The following is a 15518-nucleotide window of genomic DNA, read 5'->3' as shown; positions in this document are numbered from 1 at the left end:
GTATATATATATATATATATATATATAGGTATATATATACACACACACACACACATTTTATATATATATATATATATATATATATATATATGTGTGTGTGTGTGTGTGTGTGTGTGTGTAAAAGGTCACAATACAAGCAAATGACTTGCAGCAGAAAAATTAACCACAGACATTAAAGAGAAGACTGCAAAAAAAAACTATTTCAAGTAATAAATAAATAAATAAATAGATAAATAAATAAATACATACATACATACATAAAAATTGTCTTGTGAGGAAATGTAGCATCACCAGCCAGGAAAAAAATGTAGAGAATATATTAATTCTGCAAAACGCTGCTGGTGCTAAGGCATATTTTAAATCTTATAGAAAAAATGCCTTTAATACTTCCTCACCCACACAACTGCAGTTGCTGATGTCACTAACACACTTCTTTCACTCCCAAGCACAATACCAGCAAAAAGATGAAAGGAAAGCCACATCTAAGAACACTGACATCAGTTCAGTTTCACACCTCTTTCCCCTGCCTTCTTGACTGTATTAATTGGACAGTTATCACCCATTTACTAAAAAAATGCCAAGCACACAAATGCCAGATGAACTACAATTACTATACAGTCTCAATCAACGCATTTGTGTTTGCTAAGTTATTTTATTTTCTTGACTTTTAGATTGCACCCACAGGTCCTAGTGCCTGCCAAATTCTACCCTTGTTCACATAAAACTGTACTGAAGTGCGTACAGTGAGTATGCCTCCTGACGTCCTTGAATTTTCCTGTTGTGTCTACCTCCAGGGGCAAACTTAGGACAAGTGGTACCCTAGGCAAAAGGGCTTCACAGTGCCCCCCCACATCACCTGGTGCACCCATCCTGGTCTATTTACACCATCCAGTTTACTGGTAAAGCGACCCTTCTAGAGTGGCACCCTAGGTGGCCGCCTAGTTGGTCTATGCCTAAGGCCGGCTATGTCCACCTCATCTGCTTATTTTCCTCTAAAGTAGCTGCTTGGTGTGGAATTGTGCAATGTGTGGGGCCATTTGATTGTACTACTATATTCTTCTTGACAGAGTCATCAGTGACCCGGTTTATATTGGTTATGATTTGTGATATACACGTTGAGGCCAGGCTCCCATTCAGCTACAAAAAACATAACTGTCCTTCAAGCAACTGTAAACAAGCAGCGACATTCATAATTACTGTATGTTTTACTCTTTATTATATTATCTAGATCTCTAAATCTTGGGCTTGAGAAACTTGGACTGTTTATCATTATTTGTATTTTTCTGAAGTTTCTCTGAGTACTACTTTGCCTAAAAAAATATCTTTTAACAAGTATTTAGTGCATAGCTGTTTAGATCAGCCATGATACTAAAATTGGTCTTGTGAAAAATAACATAAGAATACAGTTTCTTATTAAGCTCTGTTAATAAGGTTTAGGGTTAGTTTAAGCCCACTTAAATATAACATATTATAACAATAACATAACTATAACAATATAACTAACATAACTAATATAACTATATATAACTAATAATATAACTATATACTATTATAACTATTATATAACATATATTATATTATATTATATTATATTATATTATCAGCGGTAGCGTTGTCACCTCACAGCAAGAGGTTCTCCCATTTGATTCTCGGCTGGAGTGCCTTCTGTGTGGAGTCTGCATGTCCTCTCCGCAGTCGAGTGGCCTTCAAAAGACATGCGTAAATGGACGTGCTTTCGTTGAAGCTTGGGCACCGAGATGGCACCTCGGCACCATAAAAATCTACTGCCAATCTATTAGCAGACCGGATTACTGCTGTGGCCACCCCTAACTGGGAAAAGCCGAAAGAAGAACGTATTATATTATATTATATTATATTATATTATATTATATTATATTATATTATAACTATATAACATATAGGTTCATAGGTTCATAGGTTCATACTAGGCTATCTGCCCTAGGGCATTTATAAGCCTAGCCCAGAGTTTTGTGACTTTTGCCACCCCTTTAGTTTGAAGGATACTATGCCCATTATTTAGCTGTGCCTCTGTCAAGCAGTGACACTGAGGTGATCTCTGGGGTATACCTGCGATCTCCCATCCATTGGTCAAGATTTCTCTTGAACAAGGCCAGCGAGGTGCTCTGCCTCACATGTACCGGGATTCTGTTCCACAGCATAGGGAGTCTCTGGGTGATGAATCTGTCCCTCCAGCATGTCCTATTTATGACCGTGTCAAGGTTCAAGTCTCGTGCTCTTGTAGATCAGATGGATTTAGATTTTGTGAGGTGAAGCATGTTCATTAATTCCGGGTTGGACATGGCCTTGTATGTCAGGCACAGGTCACCTCTGAGCAGGCGGTAAGCGACTGAGTAGAGCTGGAGCTCCTTCAGTCGGGCAGCATAGGACATATTTTTGAGACCCTTTATCCTTTTGGTGAGGAACTTTTGGGGCCTTTCCAATTGCTGCAGGTGTCGGGTCAGATACATTCCAAATGGGGCGTTATACTCAATCATCGGTCTGATGAGTGATGAGTACAGGGGAATGATGACCTCCCTTGACCTAGATGTGAATCCCTTCATGATCAGGTGGGCAATGTAGAAGGTCTTTCTAACTACTTTGGCAATGTGGGTGTCAAATGAGAGGTTACTGTCAACCTGGGTCCCCAGATCCCTGATAACCTCTTCTGTGCTTAGTGGATTGCCACCTATATGGTAGCTGGGGGTAACCTTGTTTTTCCCGAAGGGTATGACTATGCATTTTTTAGCGTTTAACTTTAGGCCATGGCTTTGGCACCAGTTATCCATTTCTATGAGACCCTTCTGAAGGATATCTGTGTCTGATGTGTTTTCAACTATGGCGCCCAGTTTGCAGTCATCTGCAAACTTTGTCAGCCATAGTCCTCCTGTGCTTGCCTGTACTTCTGAAAAGTAGATGCCAAACAAGAGTGGGCCCAGGACCGAGCCCTGTGGGACACCGCTTGTGACAGGCTTGGAATCAGACATGGCGCCAGCAACTCTGACCCTGTGGATTCTGTCATTTAGCCAGTTTGCAACCCATCTTGTGACGTATGGGTTTACATTTAAGCTGGTGAGTTTTTCTATGATGCCCGAGTGGGGTATTGTGTATATATAACTAACATAACTATAACATAGCAATAATATATATTCAAGATTCCCCCACTGTGCAGTTGCATACCTACTAATTAAACATTCAAATTTACATCAATGTTGAGGTAAATAATGTTATTGTGGCTTTAATAAAGTGCAAGTTGTATTTTGAAAGGTTTGGTATATGCACAAAAAGTCTAAACATGTGAATGTTATAAAGTATATATTTATACACTCTGTAATATTTATATGTTTGTAAAGAAGCATGTATTTGAAAAAAAGAAAAAATGTGATGTAACCAATCAGCAGGGGGGCATTGTTGCATAAATGGAGCTGTGTGAGACTATACGTTATCCTTGAAGGCGAAATGCCGAGGTATCAGATATATACATAAAGTGAGTTCAGCTCTAAGATATTAAAATACTAAATGTCACTATAGGATGAACAACAATATTAGATATAAGATGGAGCAGAAATGTATATAGGGTGATTGCTTTATATGCTTATGTTATGAAAAAACAAAACAAGACAATATTCAAAGAAATTCTTGACTATGTCTCTGCAAATATGGATATTATATTGGTGGGAGACTTTAACTCTAACCTAAGAATAAGCAAAAAGATCAGTAGTGATATTAAACCAGTATATGAAATAACGAGAATCGGTAAGCTATATATATGGGATAATAAGTACTGGACTTGCAAAGAAATGAGATTAAGACTGAAACTGATTACTTTCTTCTATCAGAATATATAAGAATAGGTAAAGGAATTAAAAGATTAAATGAAAGAGACGTAAAACAAGATGATAGGAAATAAATAAATAAATAATGGAAAAAATCATATAGGTATGAGAAGATTTTACAAAAACTGGACAAACTGGTGGATAAGTTTTAAAGAAAAGTATAAAAATGTTTCTTGGAAGACCTAGTGAATAAGAGGAAAAAAGAAAAAAATGGAATATTAAACACTGGGCAAAGTTATATTTAAAGAATTATTGCAAGACAAAAGGACATTTCATGAAAAGGAAAAGGAATTATATAAAATAAAAAAAAAGATCAATAATGTGTTATACAAACAAAGATATTGCCTACAAGGAAAAACAGAAGATGTAGCACCTTATTTAAACAAACCAATGAAAGAAAATAAAAAAGTAATAAGGGAATTGTGAAATAAAGAAGGATATAAAGTAACAATGCAAGAAGGAATATGTAAGATAATTAAAGAGCATATAGTACAATCTTTTGTTAAGAAAAAAATAAAAATAAATCAAAAATATGACCTTAACAAAATAAATGAAAAAGATAAATGAAGTTTGGAACAGACAAATTTGTCACGGGACATCCTTAATGGGGAGGGGAAGGTGTTGTTGGATGGTTAAGGGAAGGGAGGTGGGTAGGATGGGTAGATTAAGTAAGTTAGAAGGGGAATAGGCAAGAAAGGATTACGTAGTTTGAGAGAGGAATGGAAGAAGTGAGGTAAGGTGAGGGGAGAGTCTTTATGTCTTTTGAGGTGGGGAATTGCCTGCTGAGATCCACATTTTGGCATGATTTTGTTGAAGCAGGATAACGTTCTAGATGACTAGATGACCTGAGATGGTGGTAGTAAGGTAGGCCTTGGGTGGCTACATTGAACGGAAGGTGAGTACAGTCCCTGGCTAGAGTTTGCATAATTTTTTTTTCTTCTGCTTCTCTCTCTTCTTGGCTGTTGCTGTTGAAGGATGGGTAGCATGGCACTGACAAAGGGTTTAAGTAATTGTGTGGGCAAGGTGAAGGTTACTGAAGTGCCAACAACTGGGCAGTAATGGTTTCTTATTGCTGCAACTTGTGTCCCTCTCATGTTTTCAACTTTGTCTGTTGTAATAATAATATTTGAGCATTGAACATTTGTTGTGTGGTGGTGGATCTGGAATATTTGATTGTGTTGGTCGACAGTACATTTCATGGGGGGAGCACCCTTTCACAGGCTAGAAAATAAAATGGTAGTCGCTGCACTTACCAGGTGCCATGTCTAATGTGGGAAGGGTGTGTGCTGGTCACTGGTTTTACCTAGGGTGATTCCACCTCTTCTAAGGTGCTTTAGTCTGGGTAGTTTTCATTTTGCTTTTGGTCGAGATGAGGCGGTAGATGGTCTGGCCAATTCGGTTGTAGGCCCTTCTACTCTCGGTGGTGGTGTTCATGGTGCCACATTTTCATGGGTTTGTCTGACCCAGGATGCACCATTGTGTTTGTAATGTGCCTTCCTTTTGTGTTTGACTGGGGAGGGTGAAATGTCAGTCAGAGAGTGTGGGGGCTGAATCTGGCTAGGCAGACATGCCAGGTGGAGTGCTTGAGGTTCATTGGCAGACAGTGGGCCGGGCAGTTACACCATGATGATTTTTGCCATCTTTTTCACTGGCTGGTAATGGTCATTGCTGTGCATGATCAGTAGTGTCTGGGTCAGGGTTGTTTTTTGTAAAAAAAAAAAAAAAAAAACGGGCCGCTGTTGACGAGGAGTATGTTAGGTGTTTTATGGTCGGTCTACATGCTGTTGTCAATGGAGGAGTGTCTCTGGTGGGAGGCAATAATGATTCATTAAAGGATTATAAAAAAAAAAAGAAAACACGGTTCAGCTGATGGGTGAGAGGGGGAGCTTTGTGGTGCAGGTTGTTTGTGCTGCTGGACTACCTCCAGGGCTAGGCATGAATAAGTAAATATATAAAAAAAAAAAAAAATGCAGGGCAACCGGGTTCACTGTGTGACATGCTTCCAGCCTGCTGCAATGGAGCTGGAGTTGGGTGTGAGTGAGTTCTAGTCATTATTTACTGGCTACAGGAACCTGGCAGGTAGTACTTTTTTTTTATTGCCTTGATGTAGGATATAACCCTGCATGATTGCAATGTATGAGGCAGATGTGTGAGTAATGCATTAAATCAATGTTTTACTATCAGTTGGGAGGCATTAAGGGATGAAACAGGGATTACGGCAATTTAACTATTTGGGCAATCAGCTCAGTGTAACACAAGCAAGGTCACGGCAGAGATTTTACTCAGAGCTGTTTTGGCAGATTGGTGTGTTGCTCTAACTGCAGTTCAGAGTCCTGGGTTCGAGACTTGGCAGAGTTGTCCTTTGGGGGGGTCAGAACCATGTTGGTTGAGAGGGTTCTGGGTGTTGATGGCCTGACAGGGTCCTGTTTCAATACTTGGCAGGACTATACACTTCCTTTTAGTATGGTCATGGCAGGTACTGGTTGTAGGTTTTTCAAAAAAAAAAAAGGGAGATATGCACATGGCTGTACTTGCATTGGATGAGAGGGATAGTGAGCAGGGAGGAAGTACTAACAGGACTGGAGGCCCCAAAGGGTGCTGGATTAGTGCAGGGCAGTTTCAGCGTAGGTTCATGTCAGTGTGTGCTTTTTTTTTTTTTTTTTAATTCCCTCAGCCTTTGGCTTACAGTGTTTGTCATTTTAGTTTTCAAGGTGCAACATGGCAAACATCCAGGCATTGCAGCAGAGGTGGGCGAGTAGTGTAGCCCAAGCAGAGGACCTATTCCGGGAGATGCTGAATGGGGACACAGCGGCAATGAACACGCAGGGCCCCAACACTCAGAAGAGTTGGCAAACAGTGAAGGGTAAACAAGTAACCAGAGGCAAGAGAGCACACCAGGTGCAGCAAGCTGAGGAGAGGTCAGCAGAGATCATGACACTGGAGTCAACTTTTGCTGCTCCAACAGGTAATGATCCTACAGTCCTTGTTGGGAGGGTGGCTGAAGGAGAGGTACCATAGAGTGGGGGCCAGAGATTGGGTGACAGGGTTAGTGGACTGCCTATGTTTTTGCAGGATGCTAGGGGCGGCAGTGTGGGGGTCTGCATACCTTAGTGGGCCAGGAGTTTAGCATGGTAGGTAGTATTTTGCCACTAGAGGAAGAGACCAACCCTTGTTTAGAGGAGGTAGGGTTGGACTTTGGGACTCAACCAGGAGATTGGCTGACTAAGCAGGCATTGAGACAGGAGGCTACAGCAGTCCTCTTGACTCCTCACATACCTCTTACAGTAAAGGAGAAGATCTGGAAGGGAGAGTATGTGGACATTTTCAAGTTGATTGACACAGATGGTATTCAGTGCCTGCTGTAAGCCGAGATGGTGAATGGGAAAGACCTGTAGGCAACCTTGGCTGCCCTAGGTTGTAGGCGAGTGGGGAAGCTTTGGCAGAGAACATGGGAGAATTGGGTTTTGTGTACTACATGGAAGTATGGCTGGAAAGGGATAGTGCTTTGGCCCTTCCGCTTTTGGCTTATTTTTTGACGATACAGGAGACACAAAGGTTGCGGTCAGATAATGCTTGGTTTTGGTATGATAAGAAATTCTGCAAGAGGAAGGCAGTCACTAGAGCTATATACTGGGAGGTAAGACATCCTGATACCTGGTTGTCCATCATGATGGACAGCTTTGGTGTGGGCAATGCAGATAGTAAGTTCACAGAGGGAGGTGTTGGGGTTTGTTGGGCTTTCAATGTGGGGAGATGTGTTTGGGCAGCTTGCAGATTTTCTCATGCTTGTTTGAAGTGTATGGGAGGGCACACAGTGGTGCAGTGCAGTAGGAGTGAGGGCCAATTTGGGGGTCAGAGGTCATTCTTTCCCGGTCAGATGGGATTAGGTGGACCTTCTATGGGGTTGCAAGGGCTACAGGCCAGGGCCAATTTTCATGGCCAGAGGGGAGAGTCCTTTTGGGGGCGGATGACCAGGGGACTCATACACCTATTAAAGTGCACATCCTGTGGGAGCTGCTGTTGAAGTATCCACAGCCAGCAGTGGTGTGGGAATTGATTGATGGTTTTTCGAAGGGGGTTTTGATCAAGTCAAGCTTGGTGGTGGATGGGAAGGTGGGGGAAATTCGAAGTCAGTACAAGGAAAGGAAGATGCTTTGGGGGCTTTGGTTGAGAAGGAGTGTCAGGTGAGCAGGTTACTGGGTCAGTTTGATAGCCCTCCATTTACCCATTTCAAGGTGTCGCCCTTGGGTTTGGTTTCCAAAAAGAGACCAGGTGAGTTCCATTTGATACACTATTTATCTTACCCAGAAGGGAAGTCTGTCAATGATTTTATCCTAGGGGAGGAGGTTAAGGTGATTTATGCATCTTTGGATGATGTAATCTGCATCATTAGGAGTTTTGAGGACCCCTGGTTGGTGATGGTGGACACTGAGTCTGCCTTTCGCCTTTTACCGGTATGTGAGGAGGATTGGTCATTGTTGGGCATGGTAGTGGGGGATAAGTTTTATTTTAATACAGCTATGCCAATGGGATGTGCAGTGGCTTGTTCCACTTTTGAAAGGTTTAGTACGGCCTTACATTGGATATGGCAACAGCGGGTGGTGGAGCAAAGTGGTACACTACTTAGATGACTTCTTGTTAGTGGGTGAAGGGAAAGAGGGAGTGTTAGTGGTGATGCAGGAGTTTTTGGGGATGTGGGAAGAGGTGGAAGTTCCTTTGGCCACTCATATGTTGGAGGGCCTGGTGATGGTATTAGATTTTTTGGGGTTGAGTGCGGATGCGGGACTAGGATTATTTTGCCTGCTGGGAGAGAAGGTAGCTAGGCTACTAGAGAAGATAGAATGGACAAAGTCTAGTAATAAGGTGTGGGTGAGGGATGCTATGGATCTGTTTGGGTTGTTGAAAATTGCCTGTAGGGCAGTGCATCTGGGACGTACATTTTGTAGGTTGGTGGCATTTCTTTTGAAAGGGGGTAAGAGTAAGCACCATTGGGTGAGGGTTGGCAAGTTAACACATGAGGATTTAACCTTGTGGCTACAGTTTTTACAGCAGTTTAATGGATTCACTTTTTGTCAGACAGATTGGGTAGGCCAGGGGGATTTACAGTTGTTTACAGATGCTGATGGGGGCCTGGGTATTGGAGTGTTCTTTGCGGAACAATAGTTTGCAGTGCCCTGGCCTTCTCTGTGGCCAGAGGAATGGAAGAGTGACATTGTTTTTCTGGAAGTGATGCCAATCTGGGTGGTGTCAGTGGTGTGGCAGGATCATTTGAAGGGTAGGAGGGTTGTGTTTAACTCAGACAATATTGCAGTGGTAAGAGTTTTGCAAACTAAGATAGCTAAATCTGAATGTTTATTGATGGTATTGTGTAAATTAGTTCTTCCGAGCTTGCTGATTAATTATTTTTTTTTTTTTAGAGGGGGTACATGTCTCAGGGGTTAAGAACAAGACAGCCTGTCTTGTTTTCATTTTTCCAGGTTTTGGCAGGTGGCTCCATTGGATGCAGGGGATCTCATGATGGTACCAGATGAGGTGTGGCAGATTGGGCAGCAGTGATCGGCAGGTTGGTTCAGCAGTCTTGGGCTTGTCCACCAGAAAGGCTTATGGTAGGGCTTTGCATGATCTTGACAGTTTTGTTCGGCAGCTAACAGAGAAGGAATGTATGTAGTCAAAAGAGTTGCTGTTGCGATATTTAGTGGTGGCTAGGCACAGGGTAAGGTGGTGAGATTGGTGAGAGTGGATTTGGCAACAATTGGAGTGTTTGCCCGAATGGCAAGACTGGAGGATTTCACTAAATCCTGGAAAGTTGGGTGAGTGTTGAAGGATGGGGCAGGGAGGAAGGACTGAAGCAGGATAGGCAATGGCTGGTGATGAAAGGAATTTTAAAGTTGTTTTTACAGGGTTTGGGTAGGATATTTGGTGTTTCAGAAGATTATGTTGTGTGGGGAACACTAAGCATATGGATATACTTTGCAGCTTTTCGGGTGTCAGAGTTGTTGGGGTCTTTGGTATGGGATGATGTTATGATGCTGCCAAGGCAGTTCATATTAGGTTAAGGTCATCTAAGATTGATCAAGTAGGGAAAGGGGCAATGATATTCTTAAGGGAAGACAGGCTGAAGCTGACTTGTCCGGTGGCATAAGGAAGGAGATTGCATGAGGCCCAAGGAGGTAGATTGCATGGCTTAGTTTTCAGGTTGGTAGGAGGTAGGGTATTTTCAGGGGGTAAAAGATAATGACATTTTGGATTGAAACATAACTATAAAGGAGTTAAATGAAATACTAAAAGAAATGAATATGAATACAGCTACAGGATTAGATGGTCTTGAATATTATATGTATAAAAATATGGAAAATTGGCAGAAAACTATATTCGTAGAAGTATTAAATGAATGGTTATAATTAGGAATGACATATAAGGAACCATGTATAGGAACTATAGTATTTATATGGATAAAGGGAGAAAGAGATGATACAAAGAACTGGAGACCAATAGTATTAAATATTATGGATTACAAAATATTCATGAAAATTATAACTAAGAGATCAACAAATAAAATAGACAGGTTACTTGATCAAACAGTATTTGGTAGAAAGGGAAAAGGAAGGCAAGACTTATGGCTGATGAAAGAGATAACAGATGGTATCATAAGCAAAAAAGTCAAAGCGGAAATTATGATAGGAGACTTAAGTAAGGCATTTGACAAAATACAGTATGAATCATTATGGGATATTCTAGAGGCAAATAATATAGGTAACAAAATAATACAAGTAACAAAGTCAACATATGAAAGAAATATTGTTAAATCTAAATAGATGGATAAGTGAAGAAATAAAAATAGAATGTGGAATAAGACGGGGATGTCCAATTAGCAGCATCATTTTTGCTTTAGTTATGAACACAATAGTGACAAAGATTAATCAAATGATGTATAGGTTCATAGGTTCATAGGATGATACTAGGCTATTGGACCAGAGGCCCTTATAAGCCTAGCCAAGAATTTTCCCCATGTTCTCCTCAAATTCAGTACCTGTTTTCCCTGTCCAGCAGGGACACAGGTGGGATCCCAGAGGTGTATTTTCTGTTTCCTATCCAGTTGTCCAGGTTCCTCTTAAAGAAGACTAGAGAGGTACTCTGCTTGACATGGAGCAGGAGTCTATTCCACAGATGGGGGAGTCTTTGAGATCCAATTCTATCTCGACAACAAGTTCTATTAATGTCACAGACCTGGTTAAGGCTTTGCATGTGGGTTGCGTGAGTGGAGTTTGACTTATGGATATGCAACAACTCCATCAAGGCTGGGTCTGAGATGGCCTTGTATGCCAGAAACAGGTCACCTCTGAGCAGTTTGTATCCCCGATGACCTCAGCAACCACTGTCTTACTATTATCTGCAAGCACAAATCTAATTACTCCCTTCAGCCCATCTACAGAACAATAAGAAACAATAAAAGCTTCAATCCTATTAAGTTTGAGGACGAACTTAAGGCATGCAACTCGGGTCCCCTAAAGCATTTGCCCCTAGACGAAGCTGTCTCCCACTTTAACAATAAATTTCTCACCATCCTCGATTCTTATGCTTCCGCACGTTCCACTAAAGTAAAAGCAAAAGATGGCCCGTGGCTCTCTAAAGAAACTAAAACAAAAATCATAGTCAGAAATAAGGCATGGGCAACATGGCATGCTACAAAAGACCCTATAAATCAAACCAAATTTAGACAACTAAGAAATGAGACAAAATAATCCATTCTACCAGATAAAAAATTACTACCTCCATCTCCAACAAGGGAACCAAAATAACCACCAAAAATTCTGGGCAGGGATAAAAAAATTACTGTACCCAGGTCAAACCACCACTCCACCTCCCTCACCTCCCTCAGCCTCTACTGATAAACTACCAGCGGATGTTGCTAACACCTTTAATAATTTCTTTACTGAAACTATCCAAGCCCTTGCTAGCCAACTACCCCTTAACTCTTCTAACCCACTGGATAGCACTCCCAGCTCCCAGCCCTCCTTTAGCTTCCAACAAGTCTCAACATCTTTCATTCATTCACTACTCAAAAAATTAAAACCTACTACCCTAGCTGCAGACCTTCTCCCAGCTGAATATTTGCAAAAAGCTGCTGTACCCCATTTCCATTCTAATTAATTGGTCCATATCAGAAGCCTCAGTCCCCTCTATATGGAAAATTTAGAGTCTATATTACATGCACGACCGCTTAAATGTTCGAATTTCTAAAGGTTGAACTTTAGAGATCGAACAGTTAAGCGGTCGACTTTTTATGAAAATTAAAAAAAAAATTCACAAGTCAAAAAAAAAAAAAAGAAAACTAAAGCCTGCCCTGAAAAACATCATCTATCCCCACTGCAACTCCAGATCACTCCGGTCATCTAATTGACTGGTAGTGCAAACCATCAAATCCAACAACTCAGCTGGTGACTCCCTGTTTGCCAACTCTGCTGGAAAAAAATTGGAATTCACTTCCTGCTAACATTACCCTAGATACCCCCCTATCTCAATTTAAAAAAGCTCTCAAGGAGTATTTCAAGTCTCAATGGATATGTCCCTGCTCCAAGCCTGACTAAATATTTATGCATACTGGTGTACTAATACTATGTCTGTAAGTGCAACTCAAATATCTTTATTTGTTAAGCCAGTTTAAAAGATTGTTAGACTGTATAAATTTAATGGGACTGTAAAGTGTGTTATATTTGTATAATGTTATGATGATTCCTGTTCTATATGTACATTGTAATGATTGCATATACAACCACCTTTGGAGCTTTTCTCCCTGGGCCTCCGCTGAAAATGGACATGTATCCAGTTGGACCATCCCGGTCAACAAATGTAAAATAAAATAAAATAAATAAATAAAATAAAATGAGACTGAATAGGGAGACAGGGATTTTAACCTATCTGTATAGGATAGGTGTTTGAGTGTTTGAGACCCTGAATTTTCCTGGCCAGGAACCTCTGTGGTCTCTCAAGCTGCTGCATGTGCTTGGCAAGGTACATGCCAGAGGGGGTATTGTACTCAATAATGGGTCTGATAAGGGGAGGAGTACAGGGATGTTATGACCTCATTGTTCCTTGTTATTTATGAGGTGGGCCATGTAGAAAGCCTTCCATACACTGAAGGCAACGTGGTGGTCAAAAGTCAGGTTGCTATCAACCTGGGTGCCCAAGTCCTTCACAACTGATTGCATGCTTAGTACATTGTTATTAATGTGATAATTAGTGGGAGTGCCATTTTCCCCAAAGGGGATACTGATGCATGTCTTGCCAATCAATTTCAGGCCATGCTTCTGGCACCAATCATTAGTTTGGACAAGGCCCTCTTGGAGGATATTCACATCACTAGGGGAATTTAATACAACACCCAGCTTGCAGTCATTTACAAACTTGGTCAGCCACAGACCACTGGTTTTGGCTTGCACCTCATAAAAGTATATCCCAAACAGTAGATGCTCCAAGACCGATCCTTGGGGTACGCCACTCATTACAGGTCTACTACTAGAGGTGGCTTCCACTATTTTGACTGAGTGGATTCTATCAGTGAGCCAGTTAGCTACCCATCTGGTAACATACTGGTTGATGCCTAGCTGGGAGAGTTATCTATTATGCCCAAGTGGGGAATAGTGTTCAAGGCTTTGGCTAGGTCAAGGTAGGCAATATGCACTGTCTTCCCCTCGTCCATTGTTTGGTGACTGTTTTGAAGAAGTTGACCAAGTTTAATGCAAGATATAAGATAGCAAATGAAATACAATTATCTATAATGTACACATAAGTAGATGACATTGTGTTAACAAGAAACAAAGAATGTATGGAAGAAATAAGTAAACAATTAAACAAATTGTTAAAGATGATTGGTTTATATATAAATGATAAGAAAAGTAAGGGATTTAGATTTAAAGGAAATATAGGAGATATAACATTTATTGAAGAATCTATAGATATTATAGGAATAGTTTTTGGATCAAGTGTCTATAAGGAAAAACAATGGGAAAATTAGTGCAAGAAATAAAAGACGTAATTTTTGGAAAACGTATAGACTGGCATATAGAAAGAAATTGTATTTGATAAATTCCATCATAATAGGTAAAACGGCATATATAGCTAATACCTATATGATACCATCACAGTATGAGTGAGTAATAATGTCTGTTATATTTGCATTTATATGGGGGTCAAGAATTAACCCAGTCAAAAGAAGAGTTTTGTACATGAAAGAAGAACAAGGAGGATTGGGCCTAATAAACCCAGTTGTGCATGCTGCATCATTAAATCTATATAGAGCTTTAGCAGGTTATGCAAAGCACAGTAAAAATATGATAGAATCTATATTATATTACAATAATACAACGTATGCAAGTAGGTGTGTACTGGTATCTATTTGTTGACTGGCTATTAGCTGAATGGATGTTTTAATAGTTTTTGCTTGAGCTCTGGATTTGATTTGTTGACTAGTTATGATGTAACATCATTTGCAGTTGACTATTGGTGTATAAGATTTTAAATTACTTTATATAACTTGTTTTGATGTTTATTGTGTTTAGATGGTCTGAAGAAGTGATGGGTACACCGTGAAAGAGCTTGCCTTTTTCTTCTATGTTAAACCCTGTGGCGTTTTATGGACTAACAGTCATGGTGGTCAGATTATTTCATTAGAGCATTAATACTCACCCTTATACTCTTTTAGGTGATACAGTCTCTTCAGTGCATCTGTCTATTATCTTCAATTGGTTCAGGAGAGACAAAAAGTGCACTGTTTAATATTTTTGTATGGCATGCAATGACAGCTTATATGTGTAGCTAAGATAAATTATGTTTACAATATGGAGGTGGTTTCTGCTGTTTAACTTCATCTTCCCATAGGTTCATGGGTTTTCATGGGTTTTTACTAGGCTAACAACCATAAAAGCCTTTTTAAGCCTAGCCATACATCCCAAGTTTTTGAGATGTTCTGGTAACCTTGATGACTGTAAGCATGGGCTTGGGAGATGAAACATTTACAAACAGGGGCCTGGGAGATGAACCTTTATAGGTTTCCTATGTCCATTAGAGACACAGGTGCCAAACCAGGGATGAATTTCCTGTTCCCAATTCAACTCTCCAAGTTAACCTTGAATTGGGTTAGGGAGGAACTCTGCTTCATATGGATTGGGAGCCTGTTCCGTAGATGGGAAAGTCTCTGGAATACATACCTGTCTCTCCAACAGGTTCTATTTATATCACAGGCAAGGTTTAAGTCTTTAGAATGGGTAATTCTGGTGCCATATGTTTTCTGGATATGCAGGAGGTCCATCAGAGTGGCATCTGACAATGCCCTGTATGCCAGGCATAGATCTCCCCTCAACAGCCTGTGGGAGACAGAATACAGGGGCAGGCCTTGAAGCAGTTTGCATAGGACATTTTACATGCACCCTGTATTCTTTTAGTGAAGAACCTCTGTGGACATTCCAATTTCTAGATATGCTTGGTTAGGTACATACCAAAAGGGGGCATTGTACTCAATGATAGGTCTGATGAATGCCAAATACAGTGGAACAATGATTTCCTTGGACCTATATGCCATACCTTTGTTTATAAGTTGCACAACATAGAATGATTTTCTCACTACTGTAGACACGTGACGGTCAAAGGCTAGATTGTTATCTATGT

Source organism: Protopterus annectens, chromosome 5.part1, assembly GCF_019279795.1.
Source record: "Protopterus annectens isolate FY-2018-M chromosome 5.part1, PAN1.0, whole genome shotgun sequence".
Lineage (NCBI taxonomy): Eukaryota > Metazoa > Chordata > Ceratodontiformes > Protopteridae > Protopterus > Protopterus annectens.
This window is presented reverse-complemented; position numbering follows the sequence as displayed.